The following is a 21,323-nucleotide window of genomic DNA, read 5'->3' as shown; positions in this document are numbered from 1 at the left end:
GACTCAAATACATGTATTAACAAAATGAGATCATACGCTATATATTGTTTCATAACCTGAGTTTTAACTCATTTTTAGGTAAATATTTTTCTGTAATTATATTTAATGAAAGCATAGTATGTCAGTGTTGAAGAGATAGAGAATTTAACCAATTCTCTGTTGTTGGGCAGCAATGGCATTTTAATGAGACAATTTTTGGCATCAGTGACTGGCCAAGAAGGAAGCTACTTTCGATGGGAGTTGGGAGGAGATTGAGCAACTCCGTAGTACAAAACCCTGCCATTTCTATCCAGGGTGGACTCTTCTAATGGGCACTCTTTGTTTAGAGCTCCTGATTGTGCTGGCAGAGACTTTGTCAGGTCAGCATCACTGTCCGCTCTCCCCAGGCCAACCCTGCTTCTTTCCGTTTCCTTTCACAAGTCTTGCTGTTCAGTAAAACTCTTGCCCTCCTAACTCTGCCTCAGCACCTACGTCCTTGAGAACTCACTGACATATTCCCTCTTTTAAATCCTGAGAGAGTTCATTTTCTCATTTGGCTTATGAGTAAGACTGCCAAATAAAATATAGGACACCCGGTAAATTTGAATTTCAGATAAACAACAAATAACTTTTTAAGTTTCAGTATGTCCCATGCAACATGTGGGACATACATATACTAAAGAAAATAATTCATTGTTTATCTGAAATTTACATTTAACTGGAAATCTTGTCTTTTTATTGGCTAAATCTAGCAACTTACTTCTTGGGTGATCTTTGTGCCTATGTAACTTGTCTCATCAACTAGCTCATAAGGTCCTTGAGAAGACAGGCCCCAGGTCCTAGAACTCTTTATTTTCCCAGAGGCTCTTCAAGGAGCAGTATTTTCTAACTGAAGGGTCCTTGAACAGTTCCTGCAAGCCCACAAACCTCCCAGAAAGTAAAAGCAATGTTTTGTCTCATGTAGATGAAAATTCACGGATACAATTGTTTATAACTATCTCAGTATTCCTTGGTCCTCACAAAACTCTGTGAAGTAAGCCTCCTCAAAACAAAAGGAAAGATCATTGCTGTTTCCATTTTACAGGTGAATATTAGACATAAATATGCACAAGATTGTACAAAAAGATGGACCAAGTATTTAAGCCATGTTCTCAGGCATTGAAATCCTGCAGTCTTTCTTTCTGTGGGAAGCACATAATATAATTTTCTCAATTGCAAGATGCCTTCAAGTTAGCTTTTGTGTAGAAACAAGCCTGTTGTTAAGAGGAAATGACAGCAGCTGGCCCGGTGGTGCAGCAGTTAAGTGTGCATGTTCCGCTTCGGTGGCCCGGGCTCCACAGGTTCAGATCCCAGGTGCAGACATGGCACCGCTTGGCACACCATGCTGTGGTAGGCGTCCCACATATAAAGTAGAGGAAGATGGGCATGGATGTTAGCTCAAGGCCAGCCTTCCTCAGCAAAAAGAGGAGAATTGGCAGCAGATGTTAGCCCACGGCTAATCTTCCTCAAAAAAAAATTTAAAAATTAAAAATTATAAAAAACAGAGATGACAGACAATAGTGTTCCTTTGTGTGGTAAGCCCCATGGGCGCTTCTAAACTGAATGTGGAAGAACGGTGAGGGTTGTGGACTGAATGTTTGCATCCCCCTAAAATCCATATGTTAAATCCCTAATCTCCAATGTAATGGTATCAGGAGGTTGTATTGGGAGGCAACTAGGTTTAGATGAGGTTATAAGGCTGGGCCCCCATGACGGGATTAGTGCCATTATAAGAAGAAGAAGAGACTCCAGTGCTCTTTCTTTCCACCATGCAAAGATAGAGCAAGAAAGTGGCCATCTGCAAGCCAGGAAAAGGGCCCTCACCAAGAACTGAATCTGCCAGCACCTTGATCTTGGACTTCCCAGGTTCCAGAACTGTGAGATAAAAATGTTTGCTATTTAAGTCACCCGGTCTGTGGTATTTTGTTACAGCAGCCTGAGCTGACTAAGACAGTGAGTTTCTGACTGTTTCTGAATCTTGACCATCACAGCATTGTAGCATGGGACCTTTGTGGGGAATCAAAATAAAGACTAAAGAACTAAATTTAGGATAAGTTTCCTTTAAGACTAGCCCTGTACTGACTGGGTTACTTGCCAAAAGTCCACTTGCAGGCCAGCTTTGTCCCAGCATCATTGGGTTTTTGACCAGTTACACTGCATTTTCCAGATGATGAGAAGAAGTCAGAGGAAGAAGTCCTGCTAACCCACCTCTGCCAGAGTTTCTGTCCTGCTCCCTAGGACTTGACCTGGTCTAATCTGAGCAGACTGTCTAACTCTGTTGTCAGCATTACTCTAGAAAAAGAGAACTTCCTCCTTCCTTATAAATAGAAATTGCCCTATTAAAAATAAATCTAATAGACCAAAGCATGAACTCATAAAACATAAAGTGGGAGGTGACTATTCACATTACAAAAAGATCCTTTGTTCAAATCACTCTCTTTTGAAAAATATTCCAAATGCTCCTTGCTCTTGATATAAAACTCCTTAATATGGCACTAGGGCCTTTACAATCAGGATTTTTACCAGCTACTCCCATCTTCCAGTGCCCAGTACCCTATATTCAAATTGCAGTCAATTACTAGCTTTTTCTTTAGAAATGCCACAAGCAGCTGTGCCTGTGGTCATGCTGTTCTCCACGTCTTGGATGCCCTTTTCTCTCTTTCCTTTGCTCCAATGGGAACAATCCACTTACCCTTTAAATGCAGTTTGGTGTGTGTCGTAAAGATTTAGCCTTGCCCAAAAAGAAGGTCTGGCCTTTGCCCTCAGCTTCTGGGAGGCAATCTCTGGGACCTTGTAAGTGTCATACCTGGTAGGAGCGTCTTCATTTGCCTAAGGCCTAAGTCATGCCAGAGAGTCTAACACTGTGATTTAGGATGGCAGCTGTCCACACCAGGCAGTATTTAGAATGAGGACTGAGTGGAAAGACCAACAATATAAGGTAAAGTGGAGGCTTTGAGTAAAGTGGTATCAGTTGACTTGGAAACTGAGATCAATCATATAAGCAATCAATCAATCAGTCATGCATATGTGATGGAGCCCCAGTAAAAACTCTGCCAAGGCTCAGGTGAGCATCCCTATTTGGCAATGCTCTTTGCCATACATCAGTATGCCACACATCAATGCTGGGAAAGTGAGGCTGCCCATGAATCAACAGGAAGAGAACAATGGAACTTCTGCATTTGGTACTTCCCCAGACTCTGCCTTATATACTTCTGCCATTGTCTGATTTTAATCTATATCCTTTCCCTTTAATAAAATGCAACCATAAGTATAACAGCTCTCGGTGAGTTCTGTGCATCCTTCCAGAGAATTATTAAAACAGAGAGTGGTTTTGGGAACTCCTTGAACTTACAATTGGTGTCAGAAGTGAGAGCGGTCTTATATGGATGATGCTCCCTCTAACTTCATGGTTGACTAGCTCTCACAGAGTGGCCTCCTCTGAAGAGACTCTCCTGACTCCTTGGGGCCCCTCCTCTGGGGCCCCATATTTTTTCACACCATATAACAACACTTCACACATTATATCAGGTTCCTGCTTGTATTAGTTGCCTATTGCTGGTGTAACAAATTAGCACCAATTTAGTAGCTTAAAGCAACACACATTTATTATCTTACAGTTCTGGAGGTCAGAATTCCAAAGTGAGTTTCACTGGGCTAAAATCAAGGTGTCAGCAGGGCTGTGTTTCTCTCAGAGGCTGTGGAGGAGAATCTGTTCCTTTGCCTTTTCCTGCTGCTAGAGTTTACCTGCATTCCTCACCTGTGACCTCTTCCTCTAGCAGCATAGCATCTTCCAGTCTCTCTCCTATTCTGACACTCCTGTCACCCTCTTATAAGGACTCTTGTGATTTGGGGGGCCCAGCTAGATAGTCCAGGATACTTTTCCTATCTCAAGATCCTTAACCTAACACATCTACAATGTCCCTTTTGCCACATAAGGTAACATAGTCACAGGCTTTGGGAATTAGGACATGGATGTCTTTGGGGGGGGGGCATTATTCTGCCTACCATAATGTTTAATTTGTTTTATTCAAAATTCATCTCACAGTTTATTTAACTTTCATAGCCCTCTATTTACATTAAAGTAACTAACAAGAATTATAATGATTTACTTCAGAATTATCACTGGAATCCCTTAATCTATTGATAATGGCAGATATATTTATTGGTGATAATAACTCTAGGGTTACTGAAAAGATCAGCTGGGGTAATTCATATAAATCATTTAGAACAGTGTCTGGTGCATAGAAACTACATAAATAATGTTAGTTTATTGTTACTATTATTGCTATTATATACATATATATGCTATGTAGTGGTGGAACAAAGTATGGTAAAAGTCAAACTGTCTTCCTGAAAGAGAAAAAATATCAAATGTTTATTAAAGATTATAAGCGGATATAAGAATAAATAAGGAACTATGAGAAGGGAATTCTAATAATTCCAATAAGTTGGAATTATTTTATTCAGTTAAGAATCTCACCTTTGAATATTTATCCATAGCCAATGTGTATGGATTATTCAGAGCAGTTTGAAACCAACACCGAAGGAAAACAGAAGGTGGAGGAATAAAGAACAATTTTCTTTGTCCGTAGTGGATCTCAGGCTGATCAAGGAGGAACACGCCCCCTGTGTGAGCTGATAACAGAGACAATTCCCACAGAGCTTTTTCAGAAGCTCACCCAGGACCGCCAGTTACTGTCTACCTCACTTTCTGTTCGAAGTCTAGGAGCAGAGTGAATAAGGATAATGATGTGAAAGTAAATACAACATGCTGGTAATTACTTCTAGGTTCTGCCCTTTCATAAAATCTAATAAAATTGGTCTTTAAATGTCTATCTTCATAATGCAGCTGTGAAATGTTTGTTCTGGTATTACTTTTTTGTCTGTCTTGAATTAAAAAAGGTGCATTTCATTGGAAAGCAGTACATTTTTTATTTTAAGTGGAATAGAAAAAAATTGATTTTTTTTTTCTAAGCCCTAATTGCAAACATGTCAAATAACATGTCACATTTAAAGGCTGTCATGGGAGCCAAACAGTGTAATTGTATATGGACAGTGCTATCTAATTTAGCTGGGTTAGTATGATTTACTAGGATGTTTTGCTATTGGTTGCATTATTTAGATCTTTGATAATCTTATTTTCCATAGTAATCTAAATCTGGAAAGTTTTTGCTTCTTTTGCATCAGGAGGTCATTTTTGCCAATCAAATTATCTGGATGCAATAGGAACTGAGCCCAAAAAAGAGGTGTAGAAAGGAAAGTCCCAGAGGTTAACAGTTTATAAGCAAGAACTGGTGTTACGGGTACAGGATAAATGGGCTAGACAGGGCTTCCAGGGGTTTGTTTGCATATGTTTTGTGGAACTCTGTGATTGTTGGAAAAAGTCATGGCCAAAAATTTTTTCCTTACAAAGCCCTTTTATCCTAATATTTCTAACCAAAATACAAATTCAGGTCAAAGCACTGATTTGCCAAAATTAGACGGAGTTGTGCCATTTTCAACACAACTTGTTTTCAATAAGAATTCAGAATACGCTATTTCCAAGTCACATCTGTATAGCACACTAGATAAGTTTTAAAATCTTTGAACTTGGTTTGTGTGATGGGACACTGCATTAATGGGCCTACTACCCTGTTAAGAATCATCTAGGCTTATAAAACAACACTACCCTTTGCCATAGCTGAGGTGCTCATCAAATGCAATGCATTGATGGCTGTGGCTTCAGACTCTTCACGTGAGGCCATCTACATCTGTTTCATCAATTCCAGGCTTCAAGCCACATCGAGGATAGGTGTGAACCTCCATATCTACTGTCCGTGGAAAAAGCAGCAACTTAGTCGAAAGCAGCTGGTGCTTCATGAAAAGCTCTGGGAAAAACATCTCATAAATAATTGCATTATGATATGTACTCTAGCAACTAACACCCTTTCTTTCATCTTAATTTGTAGTGGACATTCTATCTGGAAATTGTCATGATATCAACAAATCTTCTCATGAGTGATTCATAAACTGGAAAATAGCTCAAGGTAGCTAAGTTTGTCATTACATGCAACAACCTGAAAAGGTGCTTTTCTTCTGAGAGAGAGTAAAAACGGTTTCTGAAAGGAAATCCTTTAGGAAATTAGGTAATACAGCTCTGGACATCATGTACTATCATACTCTTTGCTGACACATATTCTTTGGAAAATACAGAAAAAGTCTAGTTCTAAACCACAAGTGAGGCTATCAATGGGTATCATTCGATGATAAACAACTCTTGAAAAGGAAGAGAAGTAGAATAGTTGGAATTACAATTAATTGAAAAAGTGGGTTAAAGCAGTGAGTCAGAAACACATACTTATCTTCATTAAATATATTTTAAGACATATAAATGTGCATTCATTTGCCAATCTTTTTGCTTAATGCTATTCATTTACTTTGAGTGTGTATGTACTAATTGCAATTCTTTTTTGACTTTATTTCTCAAACCAGAATGCATCATCTGTGATTTCTATCTCCAGTTTCTTTAAAATGGAGTGAGAACTTTAAGAACTTGTGATGTAACTTTAGTGCAAGATGCATCTAAATTTTTATGAAATATTTGTGAATATTTCATAATTATCTTGCCCATACTACATTTGAAGGAAGTTTTTTATGAAACAACTTTGTGTACCAAGACTGCAAAACTTTGACTGCTCTTTTATTCGGGTCATTACTCAAGGTTGTTTATGCAGCAACTTTGGGAGATGAGGTAATATCGCTCCGTGGACAAAGAGTAGGCTTACAGCTTGTTATGAAAGAGGTAGATTCTCCAAGTGCAATGTTCCTCAAATGAAATGCAAACTGACTGCATGTGTAGCATCCATTTTGGCCTGACATATGGGAAGTTCCACTTGGAAGCAAGGGGAACTAATGCAAATATGCCAATGCTCCTGTTGCTTGCTATGCTATAAGTAATAAAGTCTTTTGTCTCTGACCTAGGAGTCTTGTATCTTCTGCCTGCATCCAGGAAATAATAAAGGGCTAATTTATTAGCTTGTAAGTAGGATAAAAATCAAATCTCAGACTCAACAGCCCTCATTAAGCATACAGCTCAGCTGGAAGTTCTGGAAATGCACAAAGGTAATGGAACATAACCTGTTAACTACATGCGTTCAATGTGCAATGGACTTCAATCAGAATGTTCGTTTTTCAGTGGAAAGGAGACATGATTATTCTGGTTAAGTTGGTTATGATACAGTCAATTAAAACAGAGAATATGATGTGAATAAAGGGCAATACTTATCTAGCTTTAATAAAACTAAATGAGTTAAAGCTGATCGCATAATATAATAATGACCATCATGAAAAGGAGTAATAGCCACATAGTTGATACCTAAAATAAAAGTTAGTAAATAGAAAAAGGGATATGCTTCTCTATTCCTAGATTAGTCACCTAATAATAGGTGATTCTTTATATTTTCCTGGGCAACTAAGCAGCTCTTCAATATGATTTTTACGAGTGTTAAGAATCCAACCATGCCACGGTCATTTTCTTGTCAAGTCTCAGTTTGATTCCTACTAGATATCTCACACACACATATGTGCACGTGCACACACACACACAGACTTTTAACAATGTGTATGCAGAAGTCAACCAGTAACGTTCCTTCCACTTAAAGTCATCAGTTTTCCATTAAATATAATCAAATTAAACTGAGAGGAAAATATAAAGGTATTTTTTTCTTCTTCCCAACTATTTATAACATTTTATGTGCATAAAATGTTTTCTCTTTCTATTGAAAGTATCCGCTTCTTTTGGATCTACCAACACTTTACACCATCAAACTATACACATTTAATTTGATTTTTATAATATCAAAATTATAAATTTTTGTGTTAATTACAAATGTTATAGGTATGTATTATAAAAAATGAAGACTATCCAGAAAAACTCAAGGAAGGAAATTAAAATTATCAATGATCTCCACCAAATAGAATTAGTCATTGCAACTTTGTTAGGTTTTAAGGCTGTTTCCAATTTTTTGCCATTAGAAAATATGTTATATATTAAGGTAACACTATAGCAGATAAACCCCTGAAATCTCAACAGATTTTACACAGCAGGGCTTATTTATTGCTCATATGCAGTCCAAACCAATGTTTCTGATCACCAGGTAGCTTTCCTTCAGAAGGTGATTCAAAGATGCAAGATCCTTCTGTATTATCACTCCACCGTCTTTAACATGTGGCTTCCAAGGTCATCACGGAAAGGGAAAGAGCATAAACAATTACCAGTGAGACTAGAAGTGACACACATCACACACCACTTCTGCTCACATTCCATTGGATAGAACTTAACTAAGTGGCCACCTCTAACTACAAGGTAGGCTGGGAAATATGCATTAGCTGTATGCCCTGGAAGATGAGGAAATGGGTTTGGCAATTAGTTAATAGCTCCTGCTATATATTGATTTAGATAATCTTTGTGGGTAAATCTTCTCACATTCATGATTACTTCTTTAAGAGAAATTTCCAGACATGGAGTATAATTTTATTCTTTTATAAGTATTCTGAACATGTCAGACTTCTAACTTTTCATCACAGCCCTAAGAAATAGATTGAATATGTTAGTATTCTTATCAAAGACCCTAACTTACTTGAACTTGTTGGGAAAAATTATGGATCCACAGACTCTCTGTCCTATGACCATTTCCCTAGTGATACGCCATTCAAGAAAAGCTAGACTTCTTTATATAAATGCATGTGTGTGCACATAGATATGTATGTATATGCTAGAGCATAGTTACGTATAATGTTTAAATATGTTTCAGTTACTTTTAGAGACATATTCATGTTTCTACACCACAAAAGGACAATTTACAAAATTTGAGATGGTAAAGAATCACTTCTTTACATTTCTTTTGAAAACCATCCAAATTTTTAATCTGTCTAGGATAGCTTAAAAATGCAAATAATATACTTTTTTTTTAAAGATTTTATTTTTTTCCTTTTTCTCCCCAAAGCCCTCCAGTACATAGTTGTATATTCTTCGTTGTGAGTCCTTCTGGTTGTGGCATGTGGGATGCTGCCTCAGCATGGCTTGATGAGCAGTGCCATGTCCGCACCCAGGACCTGAACTAACAAAACACTGGGCAGCCAGCAGCGGAGCACGCAAACTTAACCACTCGGCCACGGGGCCAGCCTCACAAATAATATACTTTTGAATTTTATAGTTTCTTATTCATACAGACCAAAAGTTACCCTGAAATTATTTTCTATTCACTACTTATTTCTCTACCATTCATAATTAACAAAAAAATAACCAATATATAAGGGAAATTCCAACAAGGTGAATATAATTCTGTGGAATCTAAAATATAAATTGATGTTAGCAGTGCTTAATATGTATTTGCTCGCTCGTTTCCTCTACTATACCATGGAATCAATTCACTCCCTATGGAATTTTTCATTTACCACTTCATAAAGGTGATCTGCATTGACTCCTGCATATCTTCTCAATTGTTCCAAATTTGATTATTACATTTGCTTGTTTTTGACAATTTTTTATGCCTTTTCTTTGAATGATTGTGTGTTTACTTAAATTACTTATAAATTGGCTATATTTCACACAGTTTACTTCATGCTTTTCTTATTTATGCTCAGTACTAACTATGGCATTAACTTCCCATCTGTATTTTCTCTTTAAAGCGATGGTTAACACTTAACAATAATCCTGTCTTGAAATAGAAAATATGGTTCAGAGACTTGAACCAAATGAAATATCGATTCAGGTTGGAGAATATTTTGATGTTTTAGTCTTGTTACAGTTCAGTTGTTTTAGAAAATATGTAGGTTTGGATTTAGTTCAGACTGGTTCACTGGGTTTTTTGTTTTTAATAGATTTGATTTATAGTTCTGCAAAAAGTTTAATATTGGGTTTAGGTCAGAGAGGACACATTCAGCAAAATAGTTGTTTGTTTCCAATTTGGGTTCATGGGTCGTTACAAGGCCATGGTGTTGTAGCTGTTTCCAGAGCCACAGCATTGAATTTTGCACTTCACCATGGAGTCTTCCTCCAAGAGGACAATAGATGCCATTCACTTCCAGCAGAATTGTGACTTGTGACCACTCACAGTAGACCTGACATTATTATATACACCCTATGTGAGATACAGTGATATCAAAAAGCTGTATGTTGGGGTATTATTTGAGTTTTCAACTGTGACAAGATTTTCTTTTTATTTTTCTACATATGAGTAGGAGAGATCTGTAATTTCAAATTTTAAATCTTTTCACCCTAAATTTTAAGCTTATTTCTTCTTTCAGATTTATTTAGCCGTGCTATCAAATGGGCTTCGCTTTCAGAATTATTGCAAACTTTCAACTGAAAGGCAGGTGCTCTAATCAATTACATCTTTTCACAATATTTTAATAGCTAAATGTGGTGAAGGATTATCAAGTTATTGAGTATAGTTGTGGTAAAACTTTTCCAGCTTAGGAATGTTTTAAACTATAAAGTTTAAACTGCACTTTAAAATATTGTTGGGGTTGTCATTGGGTATAACAATACTTAAAGTGAAGAAAGGAGCAAAATCCACTCACTAGAAAAACTCTTCAAAGCTTGGATAAATAGTAAGGAGTGTGTTTAATACAACTAATTTATAGATAAATGTGGTGCCAACCTAGAATACATTAACAAGGTAAAGCTTCGGGGTCTTGAGGTAAGATAATATATTGCTTTCATTAAAAAGCAATCTGCATGGACGATATCCACCACCACTGGAAACTCTGCAGCTGTCACCTTTATCAGGGGAACAAGAGCAAGCCACTACATTTTAATCACTGGGGTTTGTCAGGAACGAAAAACAGCCAGCTTCCCACAAATCAACAGACATGGATCCTGATAAGGAAAGTGCATTGGAAAAGGACAGCTACATACCACATGACACCACCTATTCTCGGGTGATCAAAGCCCAGTAATTGTTGAAGATAAATCTACTGAATTGGGCTTTAGGATGAAACAGTTGTCTTTGAACAAAGCAGACACATATGAATTATCCACGACTTAGAACATGTTTAGGTCTGAGTATATTTTGCAACGTGGGAAGGAATGGACAATAGAATGGCAAAGCATGAGGCACAGGCATCCTCACATGGCACTTTTTCCACTAACTCATTTCTGGCTATGTCATGCTTTGATTAAATTGAGAAGCCATCAGGAAAAACAAAATGGAATAAGAGTCATTCAGGACAAGCATATCTGAGTAGAAACAAAAAACCCGGACAAATGAGACAGGAATGGGGAATATTTCCTACAAGCTCCCATCTCTCCTGCTTGCACTTAGGGAAACAGAGAGACTCCCCACACCCAGCTGCTGCCATTCCAACCCTGTTCCAGTTCAACTGAATGTACGGTCCTCACAGTGGGTCTCTTTAGTCAAGATGTCTTGAGAGAATCTCTGTGCTTTCAACATAAGAACTTAACTTGAAAGAAATAATAATTTACACAAAGGTTACAAACAAGCAAAAATAAACAAAAAGTGGATGTGTATAAATACTGCAATTTTTTTTTAAGGATTGAAGCATCACAATGAAAAGCTGACTATGACATAGAAATGTAGAACTAATCAAACAGGGATGGTTATAAATAAGATTTATAAGTAGAGGATTTATAAAATGAGTGTCTCGAAATCAATGACATCTTAATGATTACTGAAGTGTAGGAAGATGAAACATACGAAAATAAAACATAGTGACCAAAAGGGGACCACTTGCTCACAGAGGGAGAAAACTGAGAAGAAACTGAACACCAGCTTGGAAAGTCATCGAGGGTCACAACCTAGGGCATTGTGATCTATTTCCAAAGCCAAATAGGACAATGGTCTCTGGTTTAAATTACAGCTGTCGAATGCTGACTGCCCAAATATCATTAGAACAACCTGTTAATTACAACCTGGTAAAAACTGAGTATATTGCTTTCAAGATAAGAAAGAATATTAACTCTATAGACTAAAAAAGCTTTTGCTTAATTGAGGTGAAATTCATATAAAGTCAACCATTTTAAAGTGTAAATTTAGTAGCATTTAGTAAATTCATAATGTTGTGCAAACGTCATGTCTATCTAGTTCCAAAGCATTTTTATCACCCCTAAGGGAAATCCCACAACTATTAGGCAGTCACTCCCCATTCTTCCACAACTACCCTAACCCCCTGGCAACCACTAATCCACTTTCTGTATCTATGGATTCACCTATTCTGGATATTTCATATAAGTGGAACCATACAATATGTGACCTTTTGTGTCTAGCTTCTTTCACTTAGCGTAAAGTTTTTGAGGTTCATTTATGTTGTAGCATGTATCAATACTTTGATCTTTTTTTTTTATGGCTGAGTAGCATTTCATTGCATGAATATACCACATTTTGTTTATCCATTCTTCCACTGATAAACATTTGGATTTTCATTGTTTCATCTTTTGGCTATGGTGAATACCACAGACGAGGGAAGAGCAAGGTCTGATTTATTGGAATTTTGAAGTCTAGGTTCAAGGGTGGTCTTTCAAAGCTGAGACTTGAGTAGGACTGAGAAAGGATCATGATATAATGGTTTAGGATTGGTAGAAATGGCAAGCATTTTGAGGGAAGGGCTCAAAGAGGCTTGGGATTTGAACTACTTGTTGATATTTTCAATTAAAGAGTAGATGGATCTTTCAGGAAATTTCTATAATAAACAATCTAGTTATTTACTTGGGCAAGAGACTTGAAATTGTAAAGTTGTGCTATTGACAGCAATGAAATAGTAAAGTCATACTAATATAGACAGTAAGGTGTGTGGTGTGGTTCTCACACCAGAAGAGATGAAGACATATAAAAAGGATGTATTTTCTGGCAATGTTGGGCAGAACTGCTCCTGAACCATTCCAATTACAAAATTCTGTAAAGTAAGCTAACCAACATCTATCTGTATAGTGTTTCTAATGAATGGTAAGATCTTCTGGGGCAAGGACCATATCTGCTGGCCCTTTTTATCACAGCAACACAGTAAATGATCCAGCACACAATAGCAGCTTCCTAAAATCTTTGACAGTAATAATCATATGATATACTGGCAGTGATGACTAAGCAAGCATTCATCTCAAGATAGTATATATTTTGTCAATAAAAACGAGCACCACTTGGGGCTGGCCTGGTGACGCAGTCGTTAAGTTCGCACGTTCTGCTTTGGCGGCCCAGGGTTCACTGGTTCGAATCCCAGCTACAGACACAGCACTGCTTGACAGGCCATGCTGTGGTAAGTATCCCACATATAAAGTAGAGGAAGATGGGCACGGATGTTAGCTCAGGGCCAGTCTTCCTCAGCAAAGAGAGGAGGATTGGCAGCAGATGTTAGCTCGAGGCTAATCTTCCTCAAAAAAAAAAAAAAAAAGAGCACCACTTTAAATATCTTAAATTAGTTGCTTCATATCGTATATGTTCATGGGACGTTTTCTGTCATTTAATCAATAATGATCCTTTGTGGTCTGGCCATTACCCAGTCTCTAAAAGGATATGGGAGAAGGTGGAATGTCCTTGCAAGGTAGGAGCTGTAAAGACTGAAATAAACTTGGCAGCCAGGCTAGGTATTCAATAGACGATGTGGCCTGATAACACAGAGCATATTTATAATGAGAGTTTCCTGTAATTAAAAAAAAACTAACTGTAAAGGAGTAGAAAGAAGAAATATTTCATTCCTGCTGCCTTGATCGATCAGAAAGAGTATTGGAAAAATAAAAACTTGGCTATTTATTTCAAATAGAAACAATCAAAGCAAATATTGTACTGCACAAAGGAAAAAACATTTTGGCTCTACAGAGTGTATACTTCTGAAATCCTCAATACTTTTTCTAAGCTAGGAAGAGTGCAGTAGTTTACGTGCCTCTAGACTCTGCCCATGGGGAAGAAAGTGGAATCACCTCCAGACTACTGTCTTTGAAAAACAGTTGCTTGTTTTGGAAACAAAAAGTATTACCTTTGCTGAAAATAATGAATATTATTTAAGAGAGATTTTTTTTGAAGCGGATACTGAACTATAAGGGCTATTTAATTTTTTCATTTCACAAATTTCCCCTAGTACTCTTTTTTTCTTAATTTTAGTAAAATACACATAACATAAAATTTACCATTTAACCATGTTTAAGTATACAGTTCTGTGGCATTAACACATTCACATTGCTGTGCAGCCATCACCACCATCCATCTCCAGAACTTTTTATCTTTCCCAGCTGAAACTCTGTACCCATGAAACAACTCCCCATTCTCCCATCCCTCCAGCCCCTGGCAATCACTATCCTATGGTCTGTCTCTATGAATTTGGCTATGAATTTGACTACTCTAGGAACATCATATAAATGGAATCGCACAGTGTCTTTTTGTGACTAGGTTATTTCATTTAGCATAACGTCTTCAAAGTTCATCCATATTATAGCATGTATCAGAATTTCCTTCCTTTTTAAGGCTAAATAATATTCCACTGGTTGTACATATCACATTGGTTTTATCCACTTATCCATCAAAGGTCATTTGGGTTATCTCCATGTGTTGACTATTGTGAATAATGCCACTATAACAATAGGTTCACAAATATCTGTCCAAGTCCCTGCTTTCACTTCCTTTGAGTATATCCCCAGAAGTGGATTTACTAGATCATATCATAATTACTATGTTTACTTTTTTAAGAATCACCATAAAATTTTATAGTTTTCCACAGATGTTAGACCATTTTAAATTCTCACCAACAGTGCACAAGGGTTCTAATTTCTCCACATCTTTGCTAACACTTATTTCCTATTTTTTTAATAATAGCCACCCAAATGGATGTGCAGTGGTCCCCAGTACTATCAAGTTAAACATCTCTTGTCTTCTGTCCTCCTCTTTCCGCATTTCACCTCTTTTCTTATTTGGTTTTCTCAACACTCCTTTCCCATTTCTCCTACTTTCTTTAGTCAAATGAGGAAATAAACCTTTCAAATACAATGAGTATATTTTGTTCTACAGGAAAAAAAAAGGTACATGGTAATTAATAAGACTCTCAGTCTTGCTAAGGGGAATGACGATGGCCAATGTTGAGTGTTCAGAATACTTGCACATATACTTGAGGGAATAGCTTTAAGTTTGATCTTGATCTTTCTAGGCAAGGTTAAGTTTGTGTCTTCTTAAGAGAGGAGGCCAAAGAATACATTAGTTTCTAACAGGGCTCACAGATTGTTTTAAAGAACACAGTAAAATGCCCTATTTTCTTGTTTACACTGATTTTGAGTAATCAGGGAGTGTCACTGCATTTTCCTAGGAGTCTGGTCACTAGGGCTCCATCCTGGCTTTGTCACAAACTTTCTCAGTGGTCTTGGGCAAGTACTTTCAAAGGTTTAATTTCTGGATTTGTAAAATGAGGACGTTAGAGTTTCTTACCTCTGAAGTCACTTCCAGGCTTAGGATCCCCTTTAGCATGTAATAATCCTCAGTAGTTATCTACGGGGATAACATTTTAGGAGTAAACAGTTAGGCAGCAATCTTGTAAGCAAAAGCAATGCAGAACTGGATGACTCCATTCATTAAAAAAGTTTTTCCATTTTATGAAGCTTTCTGTGGCTTGGGAGACAGATTACATAAAATATACATCAGAACATAGCCCATGGTTTGCTCTGGTACAAAACTACAAAACTGTTTTGTGACAATATGGACAGTCATGGAAAAATCCAAATTTTATCATCCCTAATCTAGCCATCTGTCATCTAAAACCCTATTTGTCAGTAGAAGTTATGGAGTTGTAGTGATTGCTGTGTTATCTGGAATTCTTGGTTAATGAACATACTAGGAACTGCGGATAATTATAGGAAAATTATGAAAACTTAAAGACAGGGGTGCAATTCATTCCCGAAATATCCAGGCATTGATTCTTCTTTAACTATGAACACAAGGCTGTTCCCAGCTAAATAGAGTCCATTGAATAAAAATTATGATCTTCTAATAAGATTAAAATCTGTAGTTGAAATAGTTCAGAAATATCTAAATCACCAATTAATAGGAGAATTTTCCACTAATTTTCATTTTAATTCACTAAATCATGAAATCCAACATCCTTTTCCTTGAGCTATTTTCATGATGGACTAAAACACACTGTTCACAAACTAGAAGTTGGAATGAGTTGGATAACTCTAGCTCTACAAGCTACTTTGTGCCCTTGGACAAGCCATTTAGCCTTTCTAAACTTGTCTCAGTATCTGGACTAAAATAAACAGTGAATATTTGTGGAATGAATGCATGTTTTGTCCCTTATAGACCCTTCATATTCTCCACTTGGTCATCACTAATAAATGGTTCTGGGCAGGAGTTGGTTTCAGTTGGGCCATGTTTGCTTTGCAGGATGTCACTTGCACACATGCCATGTAACCTCTTTCCAGGCTTCTGTTTTCCATTCAAAGACCCTTCTAGATGGCACATACCTTGAGGGTAGGAACCTTGTGCTTACGAGCACATCCACTAGATATACTCCCTATCTTAGGTTGCAGACTTATTTTTTAAAGTATTCAACTAAATTTCGACTGGGCCTTTTATGGTTAAAGGAAAGAGAAGCTCTGTCCAAACCCCATGCTAATCAAGGATTCATTTCCCATGATCATGCCCACCAAAAACATATGTGAGTTCTTGTGTGGTCCTATTTGTTAGTTCAAATCCTTTCCTTGATACCACAAACTCGGGATATTTTCTAGAATATGAAGAAATACTTTTACTAAAGTCTAAGAAAGTCAATAAAGAGAAATTGTGTGTTATAAACCAATATTTAAGAGTAGTGTTATACTCTGATATCCTGAATAGAACAAGAATTAAATGGTTTTCTTTGACTATCATTTTCTCTTGGGCTAAAAATCTCTGTAATCCATCATCCAGAAAACTACTTAAATAACATCACCAGTCGTCTGTTGGCCCAGGAAAGAAGCCACATTGTCTTTTTTTTTTTTTTTTTGTACTTTTCAAGAGAGAATCTGAGTATTTCATGTTGATTGCTTGATTGGCTGCAGAGGGACTCTTTAAAAATACTAAAAAAAATCAGGAATCCAGTACAAATCAAACATAAGCTGCTATCAATCATGTGCTCGGGGCATTATGTGAGGTTTTTACTCAGAAAGATGTCATTAAAAGTTGCAGAAATTAATTGGTGCCATTGAATGTAATGGCCTTTCCTGCCGTAGTTTCTCAAATGTAAAGAAAAATTATGGATAACGTAAATTCCTCGTGGGATTCTTATAGATGTCTGCTTTGTTCTGTTATTGTTTATTGCAAATGTTATTACTGTGATCTATGGCCCTATCATGCTTTGTCTATACTGCACTGCTATTCTGCAGCCCAAGACAACGGAGGGCTTTACTCATAAGCTAAGACTGTGTTTATTTGGAAATTCTTTGCTTTTATATATTCCAAAAGTGTCTCAAGGTGTTCATTTTGTGTGTTTAAATTTTTATACAAAAACAGATTTGTTCTGATTGATTAAATATTGACTTACACCATTTTTATAACAACTCTGAATCTTATTTAAGTTCAGGGTTTGTGTTCTGCTTTCCCAGAAGGGTTGAATTCAGTGTAATAATGGCTATTACTTTGTGTGAATCAATGGATCGAGATCTGCAATATTTCTTGATAACAACATTGATTTAATTAGTAGTGGTTTAAAAATTTGACTCTTAGTTAAGCAGCAATTTTATATCTCTGAAAAAAGTTTGAGGAAAAGGAACTTCTTTTTTGCATATTAAATACTATCTTATACTGCATAATCTGTAACTCCATTTCTAAGTTATATTAAATTTTTATCTAATACCACTAAAGGTTAATCTTTTCTTTAGATATTTTGAAAGCATTTGTAGATGCTTCATTATTCTTTTCTGATTCCACGGTACAAGATTCTAGAAATTCATGAAAAGGAGCAGGATGCTCCTTGGAAAATGTAATGAATTAAATTTACCATTCTAGTTTTCTTATCTTTTGGTTGTGTTTTGTAAAATTTAGGAGTATTTCTTGGTTAAACTGTTTAAGACATATCTTGAGAATTTTAATTAGTTGATATTTTGTCAAATGCTGAAAGATTTATTATAAAAAGTTAAACTAACCAAGGTCAAGATGGCTCTTTATGTTCACACACTCTCTTGTCCCTGACATATAGAAATGGTAGGGAGAAGATTTAACAGTTTACTATTACTATAAAAATTAGCCAAAACAAATTTTAGCATATATAAAAATAGTAAAACTAAAGCTCTAGAGGAAGACAACAATGTTTTGTTTGGGATTGTTTGATAGCATTTAAAACCTAAGTCCCATGACACATTTGGGAAGAGGATATAAATGCTGAATAACTTTATGTTTTGTTACTAAAAGCATAAATAAATATTGATATAAAATAATAATGACCACTAAAAAAAATGTAGATGCATTGTATAGATTTCAAGCCAGCAAAGGAAAATAGCAGGAGAAATTTTGAAAATTTTTAATAATCCAATAAAATGCAGAAAAAGAGGGGAGAAAAACAAAAAAATAAATGTAAACAGAAAGCATAAAATTAGATGATGTAAATAGGTACAAATATATCACTAATCACAAAAATTTCAATAGGTTATTGACTCTATTAAAAGACAGTTTATTAAAGGATATATACATTTTAAAATGCAGCTGTATCTTGCTTAAAAGAAATATCTTAAAACTAATTTGTTTTTAGGAAGTTTTGTAGACTAAGACATGTTTATGAAAAATGAGGCCAAGTTAGTCATTGGGCAACTCTCTCAGTCAAAGTTCAACCAGAAAAGCAGAACTAATAGGAAATATACATTAAGAGATTTATTGCAAGGAGTTGGTTCATGCCATTGTTCAGAGGTGGCTAGGCAAGTCCGAAATCCATAAGGCAGGCCCTCAGAAAGGGCGCTCGTGGGCATGGGCTGTCCAAAGGAGGAATCTCTTCTACTTCAGGAGAGCTTCAGCTCTGCTCTCCTTTTTTTTTTTAACATTGGTACCTGAGCTAACAACTGCTGCCAATCTTTTTTTTTTCTGCTTTTTCTCCCCAAATCCCCCTAGTACGTAGCTGTGTATTTTAGTTGTGGGTCCTTCTAGTTGTGCTATGTGGGACGCCACCTCAGCATGGCCTGATGAGTGGTGCCATGTCCACACCCAGGATCTGAACCAACGAAACCCTGGGCCGCCGAAGTGGAGGGCATGAACTTAACTGCCCAGCCACGGGGCCAGGCCCTCGGCTCTGCTTTTAAGACCTTCCAACTGATTGACTCAGGCTCACCCGGATTAACTAGGATAATCTCCCTTATGGTCAACTGATTATGAACTTTAATCACATCTACAAAACACCTTCAGAGCAACATCTAGATTAATATTTGATTGAATAACTGGGGTCTGTAGCCTAGCCAACGTGATACATCAAAAAGACCATCAGAGTGACCAAGATCTAACACTATTGGAGATCAAAGCAGGTGTCTCCTTGTCTGTAATGCTGGAGTCCATTTCTCCCCTTTAGCCCCTGAATTGGATATTATCCTTGTGCTCAGACATGAACACCATAATTAGATTCTACTAAAAGCTCCTTGGGTGACAAGTCAACTGCAGATTCTAAGAGCACAAAGATTTGATTTACCATCATCTCTATTCTTATACATCATTACTATTAGTGGCTGGCTACTAGGCAATGCTGAGCCAGTCTTTGTGAACATTTTGTGTTTTCCATCTCTCTTGAGACTACCCTACCAGTGCATGGCGACCAATCTTTCTGCAGGCTGTGGTGAGCAGAGGAGATTAAATACCCCTAATGAAATAAAAGATAGACAAAATATTTAAACATCCAGTTTACCAAAAAAGGTAACTATAACAAATAAGGTCATAAAAAGTTGCTCAGCATGCTTTGTCATCAGGAAATGCAAATTAGAACCACAAAGAGATGTCACTACACACATGTTACAACGGTAAATGTTCCAAAAAAAAAACAACAAAAGAATTTTTATGATGTGCCAGGCACTAGTCTGAGTATTTTGCAGGTGTTATTTAATTCTAAAAAAATTCTATGAGCTAGATATTATAATTTTTTTGCATTTTACAGAGAGGATGAGTGGTAGAGCTGGGATTAGAATCAGGCACTCTGATTTCCGATTTCCATGCTTTTAACTATTCTGCCACACTGCATAAGACTCTTCCTTTTAGACTTCCATTTCACGCAACAGGTTTTCTTTCCAGGAGATTATACATATACCCATACAAAAGGCACTACAAAACTCAGGCTAGTTTTCCAATTTTTGTACAAAGTTTAAGATTGATAATTATAGACAGATTTTTTTAGTGCTTTGCTTTTTCTTTCCATAAATAGGTTATTTTTCCTTTAAATTTTTTTTAGAATTAGTCAATTTCCATATCATGAATAATAGTCTTTGTATTTCAGAGTTCAAAGAAATGTTCTGTGTTAATTTGGCAATTTGCTACATTCAGAGGTCTAAATAAAAATCAGAGGGGATAAAATAAGATATGACCCTTACTGACTATTAGAAAGATTTTGTCTGGATCTTGTTAGAGCAGAAAGAAATGTATGAAAACTTGTAACCAAGATTGGAGTTTGAAATGATAACACCTAAATTATATAGAGAATAAACTAATACAGCTGTTTATATTGCAGCTTAGTTTTGCTTGTAAAGCAGATAAAATTGATGATGTTGAGCTTTAAATAGCTTTTCAAATAAATGCATCAGTTATTTCATAGTAGTCCACAGTAATCTTAAAAAGTATCCTTCTCTCAGGCAAGGCCCTCACAATGGATACCTGTGAGTGTCCTTAAGACCAGAAGCCAAAGCATATAAAATAAGACCATATTTTCCTCCATAAAGAGAAGCCTTTTAGAACACACTACAAGCACTCTGACTTTCTGGCTGGAACTAAAGCAAAGGGATTACAAGTTATCCAACTGTGAAATCAGCCCTTTTTGTAAGCATGGAATTTCTGCAAGAACTGAATGCAAATCTCATCTGATCCTTTAGGGCTCTCTTCCAACATTGCCCACGAGCTACTAGGCTTGGGAGAGTAAACGTTTCCTGGCTGTGGCTGAATCAGGTTTGGTATATCTGAGTCTCTAGGTTTTGTATGTGTCCCAGGGCAAACTAGAAACCCAACCCTCATGTTTAGTAGAGGCTTCTTTCTTGCCAAAACAAGCACCCCATGCTTTCCTATCACCAGGTCACGAGCTCTCCATGCCAGCTACTGCTTCTCTGACTTCTGATACTCAGCTCTTCCCATCTCAAGAGGGAAGGAGCAGACCTCAGCATGGGCTCTATACAGAAT

This window comes from Equus asinus, chromosome 9 (genome assembly GCF_041296235.1).
Source record: "Equus asinus isolate D_3611 breed Donkey chromosome 9, EquAss-T2T_v2, whole genome shotgun sequence".
Classification (NCBI taxonomy): domain Eukaryota; kingdom Metazoa; phylum Chordata; class Mammalia; order Perissodactyla; family Equidae; genus Equus; species Equus asinus.
This window is presented reverse-complemented; position numbering follows the sequence as displayed.